Below are 7,489 nucleotides of genomic sequence, written 5' to 3' on the forward strand. Positions count from 1 at the left end.
AGAGACCCTATAGAGACCCTAGGGACCCTATAGAGACCCTAGGAACCCTATAGAGACCCTATAGAGACCCTAGAGACCCTATAGACACCCTAGAGAGACCCTAGACACCCTATAGAGAACCTAGAGAGACCCTAGAGACACAATAGAAACCCTAGGGACCCTATAGAGACCCTAGGAACCCTATAGAGACCCTATAGAGACCCTAGGGACCCTCTAGAGACCCTATAGAGGCCCTAGAGACCCTATAGAGACCCTATAGAGACCCTAGGAACCCTATAGAGACCCTAGGAACCCTATAGAGACCCTATAGAGACCCTAGGGACCCTATAGAGTCCCTATAGTGACCCTAGAGACCCTATAGAGACCCTAGGGACCGTATAGAGACCCTAGGAACCCTATAGAGACCCTATAGAGACCCTATAGAGACCCTAGGGACCCTATAGAGACCCTATAGAGACACTAGAGACCCTATAGAGACCCTATAGAGACCCTAGGAAACCTATAGAGACCCTATAGAGACCCTAGGGACCCTATAGAGACCCTATAGAGACCCTAGAGACCCTATAGAGACCCTAGAGAGACCCTAGAGACCCTATAGAGACCCTATAGAGACCCTAGGAACCCTATAGAGACCCTATAGAGACCCTAGGGACCCTATAGAGACCCTATAGAGACACTAGAGACCCTATAGAGACCCAATAGAGACCCTGGAGACACTATAGAGACCCTATAGAGACCCTAGGGACCCTATAGAGACCCTATAGAGACACTAGAGACCCTATAGAGACCCTATAGAGACCCTAGGGATCCTATAGAGACCCTATAGAGACCCTAGGGACCCTATAGAGATCCTATAGAGACACTAGAGACCCTATAGAGACCCAAGAGACCCTATAGAGACCCTAGAGAGACCCTAGAGACCCTATAGAGACCCTAGGAACACTATAGAGACCCTATAGAGACCCTAGGAACCCTACAGAGACCCTAGGAACCCTATAGAGACCCTATAGAGACCCTAGGGACCCTATAGAGACCCTATAGAGGCCCTAGAGACCCTATAGAGACCCTATAGAGACCCTAGGAACCCTATAGAGACCCTAGGAACCCTATAGAGACCCTATAGAGACCCTAGGGACCCTATAGAGTCCCTATAGTGACCCTAGAGACCCTATAGAGACCCTATAGAGACCCTAGGAACCCTATAGAGACCCTATAGAGACCCTATAGAGACCCTAGGGACCCTATAGAGACCCTATAGAGACACTAGAGACCCTATAGAGACCCTATAGAGACCCTAGGAAACCTATAGAGACCCTATAGAGACCCTAGAGACCCTATAGGGACCGTATAGAGACCCTAGAGACCCTATAGAGACCCTAGAGAGACCCTAGAGACCCTATAGAGACCCTATAGAGACCCTAGGAACCCTATAGAGACCCTATAGAGACCCTAGGGACCCTATAGAGACCCTATAGAGACACTAGAGACCCTATAGAGACCCAATAGAGACCCTGGAGACACTATAGAGACCCTATAGAGACCCTAGGGACCCTATAGAGACCCTATAGAGACACTAGAGACCCTATAGAGACCCTATAGAGACACTAGGGATCCTATAGAGACACTATAGAGACCCTAGGGACCCTATAGAGATCCTATAGAGACACTAGAGACCCTATAGAGACCCAAGAGACCCTATAGAGACCCTAGAGAGACCCTAGAGACCCTATAGAGACCCTAGGAACCCTATAGAGACCCTATAGAGACCCTAGGAACCCTACAGAGACCCTAGGAACCCTATAGAGACCCTATAGAGACCCTAGGGACCCTATAGAGACCCTATAGAGACACTAGAGACCCTATAGAGACACTATAGAGACCCTAGAGACCCTATAGAGACCCTAGGGACCCTATAGAGACCGTAGGAACCCTATAGAGACCCTATAGAGACCCTAGGGACCCTATAGAGACCCTATAGAGACACTAGAGACCCTATAGAGACCCTATAGAGACCCTATAGAGACCCTAGGGACCCTATAGAGACCCTAGGGACCCTATAGAGACCCTAGGAACCCTATAGAGACCCTATAGAGACCCTAGAGACCCTATAGACACCCTAGAGAGACCCTAGAGACCCTATAGAGACCCTAGAGAGACCCTAGAGACACTATAGAGACCCTAGGGACCCTATAGAGACACTAGGAACCCTATAGAGACCCTATAGAGACCCTAGGGACCCTATAGAGACCCTATAGAGGCCCTAGAGACCCTATAGAGACCCTATAGAGACCCTAGGAACCCTATAGAGACCCTATAGAGACCCTAGGGACCCTATAGAGACCCTATAGAGGCCCTAGAGACCCTATAGAGACCGTATAGAGACCCTAGAGACCCTATAGAGACCCTATAGAGACCCTAGAGACCCTAGAGAGACCCTAGGGACCCTATAGAGACCCTATAGAGACCCTAGGGACCCTATAGAGACCCTATAGAGACACTAGAGGCCCTATAGAGACCCTATAGAGGCCCTAGAGACCCTATAGAGACCCTAGGGAACCTATAGAGACCCTAGGAACCCTATAGAGACCCTATAGAGACCCTGGGGACCCTATAGTGTCCCTATAGTGACCCTAGAGACCCTATAGAGACCCTAGGGACCCTATAGAGACCCTAGGAACCCAATAGAGACCCTATAGAGACCCTACAGAGACCCTAGGGACCCTATAGAGACCCTATAGAGACACTATAGAGACCCTAGGGACCCTATAGAGACCCTAGGAACCCTATAGAGACCCTATAGAGACCCTAGGCACCCTATAGAGACCCTATAGAGACACTAGAGACCCTATAGAGACCCTATAGAGACCCTAGGAACCCTATAGAGTCCCTAGGGAACCTATAGATACCCTAGAGAGACCCTAGAGACCCTATAGAGACCCTAGGAACCCTATAGAGACCCTATAGAGACCCTACGGACCCTATAGAGACCCTAGGAACCCTATAGAGACCCTAGGAACCCTATAGAGACCTTATAGAGACCCTAGGGATCCTATAGAGACCCTATAGAGACCCTAGAGACCCTATAGAGACCCTAGGGATCCTATAGAGACCCTATAGAGACCCTAGGGACCCTATAGAGATCCTATAGAGACACTAGACACCCTATAGAGACCCAAGAGACCCTATAGAGACCCTAGAGAGACACTAGAGACCCTATAGAGACCCCTAGGAACCCTATAGAGACCCTATAGAGACCCTAGGGACCCTATAGAGACCCTAGGAACCCTATAGAGACCCTATAGAGACCCTAGGGACCCTATAGAGACCCTATAGAGACACTAGAGACCCTATAGAGACACTATAGAGACCCTAGAGACCCTATAGAGACCCTAGGGACCCTATAGAGACCCTAGGAACCCTATAGAGACCCTATAGAGACCCTAGGGACCCTATAGAGACCCTAGGAACCCTATAGAGACCCTATAGAGACCCTAGGGACCCTATAGAGACCCTATAGAGACACTAGAGACCCTATAGAGACCCTATAGAGACCCTATAGAGACCCTAGGGACCCTATAGAGACCCTATAGAGACCCTAGGGACCCTATAGAGACCCTATAGAGACACTAGAGGCCCTATAGAGACCCTATAGAGGCCCTAGAGACCCTATAGAGACCCTAGGGAACCTATAGAGACTCTAGGAACCCTATAGAGACCCTATAGAGACCCTATAGAGACCCTAGAGACCCTATAGAGACACTAGGAACCCTATAGAGACCCTATAGAGACCCTATAGAGACCCTAGGAACCCTATAGAGACCCTAGAGACCCTATAGAGACCCTAGAGAGACCCTAGAGACCCTATAGAGACCCTAGAGAGACCTTAGAGACCCTATAGAGACCCTAGGGACACTATAGAGACCCTAGGAACACTATAGAGACCCTATAGAGACCCTAGGGACCCTATAGAGACCCTATAGAGACACTAGAGACCCTATAGAGACACTATAGAGACCCTAGGAACCCTATAGAGTCCCTAGGGAACCTGTAGAGACCCTAGAGAGACCCTAGAGACCCTATAGAGACCCTATAGAGACCCTACGGACCCTATAGAGACCCTAGGAACCCTATAGAGACCCTATAGAGACCCTAGGGATCCTATAGAGACCCTATAGAGACCCTAGGGACCCTATAGAGACCCTAGGGATCCTATAGAGACCCTATAGAGACCCTAGGGACCCTATAGAGATCCTATAGAGACACTAGAGACCCTATAGAGACCCAAGAGACCCTATAGAGACCCTAGAGAGAACCTAGAGACCCTATAGAGACCCTAGGAACCCTATAGAGACCCTATAGAGACCCTAGGGACCCTATAGAGACCCTAGGAACCCTATAGAGACCCTATAGAGACCCTAGGGACCCTATAGAGACCCTATAGAGACACTAGAGACCCTATAGAAACACTATAGAGACCCTATAGAGACCCTAGGGACCCTATAGAGACCCTATAGAGACCCTAGAGACCCTATAGAGACCCTAGAGAGACCCTAGAGACCCTATAGAGACCCTAGAGAGACCCTAGAGACCCTACAAAGACCCTAGAGAGACCCTAGAGAGCCTATAGAGACCCTAGGGACCCTATAGAGACCCTATAGAGACCCTAGAGACCCTATAGACACCCTAGAGAGACCCTAGAGACCCTATAGAGACCCTAGGAACCCTATAGAGACCCTATAGAGACCCTACGGACCCTATAGAGACCCTAGGAACCCTATAGAGACCCTAGGAACCCTATAGAGACCCTATAGAGACCCTAGGGATCCTATAGAGACCCTATAGAGACCCTAGAGACCCTATAGAGACACTATAGAGACTCTAGGGAACCTATAGAGACCCTAGGAACCCTATAGAGACTCTATAGAGAACCTAGGGATCCTATAGAGACCCTATAGAGACCCTAGGGACCCTATAGAGATCCTATAGAGACACTAGAGACCCTATAGAGACCCAAGAGACCCTATAGAGAGCCTAGAGAGACCCTAGAGACCCTATAGAGACCCTAGGAACCCTATAGAGACCCTATAGAGACCCTAGGAACCCTATAGAGACGCTATAGAGACCCTAGGGACCCTATAGAGACCCTAGGAACCCTATAGAGACCCTATAGAGACCCTAGGGACCCTATAGAGACCCTATAGAGACCCTAGAGACCCTATAGAGACCGTAGAGAGACCCTAGAGACCCTATAGAGACCCTAGGGATCCTATAGAGACCCTAGGAACCCTATAGAGACCCTATAGAGACCCTAGGGACCCTATAGAGACCCTATAGAGACCCTAGAGACCCTATAGAGACCCTATAGAGACCCTATAGAGACCCTAGGGACCCTATAGAGACCCTATAGAGACCCTAGAGACCCTATAGAGACCCTAGAGAGACCCTAGAGACCCTACAGAGACCCTAGAGAGACCCTAGAGACCCTATAGAGACCCTAGGGACCCTACAGAGACCCTAGGAACCCTATAGAGACCCTATAGAGACCCTAGGGACCCTATAGAGACCCTATAGAGGCCCTAGAGACCCTACAGAGACCCTAGAGAGACCCTAGGGAACCTATAGAGACCCTAGGAACCCTATAGAGACCCTATAGAGACCCTAGGGATCCTATAGAGACCCTATAGAGAACCTAGGGACCCTATAGAGACCCTATAGAGACACTAGAGACCCTATAGAGACCCAAGAGACCCTATAGAGACCCTATAGAGACCCTAGAGACCCTATAGAGACCCTAGGAACCCTATAGAGACCCTATAGAGACCCTAGGGACCCTATAGATACCCTAGGAACACTATAGAGACCCTAGGAACCCTATAGAGACACTATAGAGACCCTAGGGACCCTATAGAGACCCTAGAGAGACCCTAGAGACCCTACAGAGACCCTAGAGAGACCCTAGAGAGTCCCTAGAGACCCTATAGAGACCCTAGGAACCCTATAGAGACCCTATAGAGACCCTAGGGACCCTATAGAGACCCTAGGAACCCTATAGAGACACTATAGAGACCCTAGAGACCCTATAGAGACCCTATAGAGACACTAGAGACCCTATAGAGACACTATAGAGACCCTAGAGACCCTATAGAGACCCTAGGGACCCTATAGAGACCCTAGGAACCCTATAGAGACCCTATAGAGACCCTAGGAACCCTATAGAGACACTATAGAGACCCTGGGGACCCTATAGAGTCCCTATAGTGACCCTAGAGACCCTATAGAGACCCTAGGGACCCTATAGAGACCCTAGGAACCCTATAGAGACCCTATAGAGACCCTATAGAGACACTAGGGACCCTATAGAGACACTAGGAACCCTATAGAGACCCTATAGAGACCCTATAGAGACCCTAGGAACCCTATAGAGACCCTAGAGACCCTATAGAGACCCTAGAGAGACCCTAGAGACCCTATAGAGACCCTAGAGAGACCTTAGAGACCCTATAGAGACACTATAGAGACCCTAGGAACCCTATAGAGACCCTATAGAGACCCTAGGGACCCTAGAGAGACCCTAGGGACCCTATAGAGACCCTATAGAGACCCTAGGGACCCTATAGAGACCCTATAGAGACCCTAGGGAACCTATAGAGACTCTAGGAACCCTATAGAGACCCTATAGAGACCCTATAGAGACCCTAGAGACCCTATAGAGACACTAGGAACCCTATAGAGACCCTATAGAGACCCTATAGAGACCCTAGGAACCCTATAGAGACCCTAGAGACCCTATAGAGACCCTAGAGAGACCCTAGAGACACTATAGAGACCCTAGAGAGACCTTAGAGACCCTATAGAGACCCTAGGGACACTATAGAGACCCTAGGAACACTATAGAGACCCTATAGAGACCCTAGGGACCCTATAGAGACCCTATAGAGACACTAGAGACCCTATAGAGACACTATAGAGACCCTAGGAACCCTATAGAGTCCCTAGGGAACCTGTAGAGACCCTAGAGAGACCCTAGAGACCCTATAGAGACCCTATAGAGACCCTACGGACCCTATAGAGACCCTAGGAACCCTATAGAGACCCTATAGAGACCCTAGGGATCCTATAGAGACCCTATAGAGACCCTAGGGACCCTATAGAGACCCTAGGGATCCTATAGAGACCCTATAGAGACCCTAGGGACCCTATAGAGATCCTATAGAGACACTAGAGACCCTATAGAGACCCAAGAGACCCTATAGAGACCCTAGAGAGAACCTAGAGACCCTATAGAGACCCTAGGAACCCTATAGAGACCCTATAGAGACCCTAGGGACCCTATAGAGACCCTAGGAACCCTATAGAGACCCTATAGAGACCCTAGGGACCCTATAGAGACCCTATAGAGACACTAGAGACCCTATAGAAACACTATAGAGACCCTATAGAGACCCTAGGGACCCTATAGAGACCCTATAGAGACCCTAGAGACCCTATA

The sequence above is a fragment of the Lathamus discolor genome, unplaced genomic scaffold (genome assembly GCF_037157495.1).
Source record: "Lathamus discolor isolate bLatDis1 unplaced genomic scaffold, bLatDis1.hap1 Scaffold_197, whole genome shotgun sequence".
Taxonomy (NCBI): Eukaryota; Metazoa; Chordata; class Aves; order Psittaciformes; family Psittacidae; genus Lathamus; species Lathamus discolor.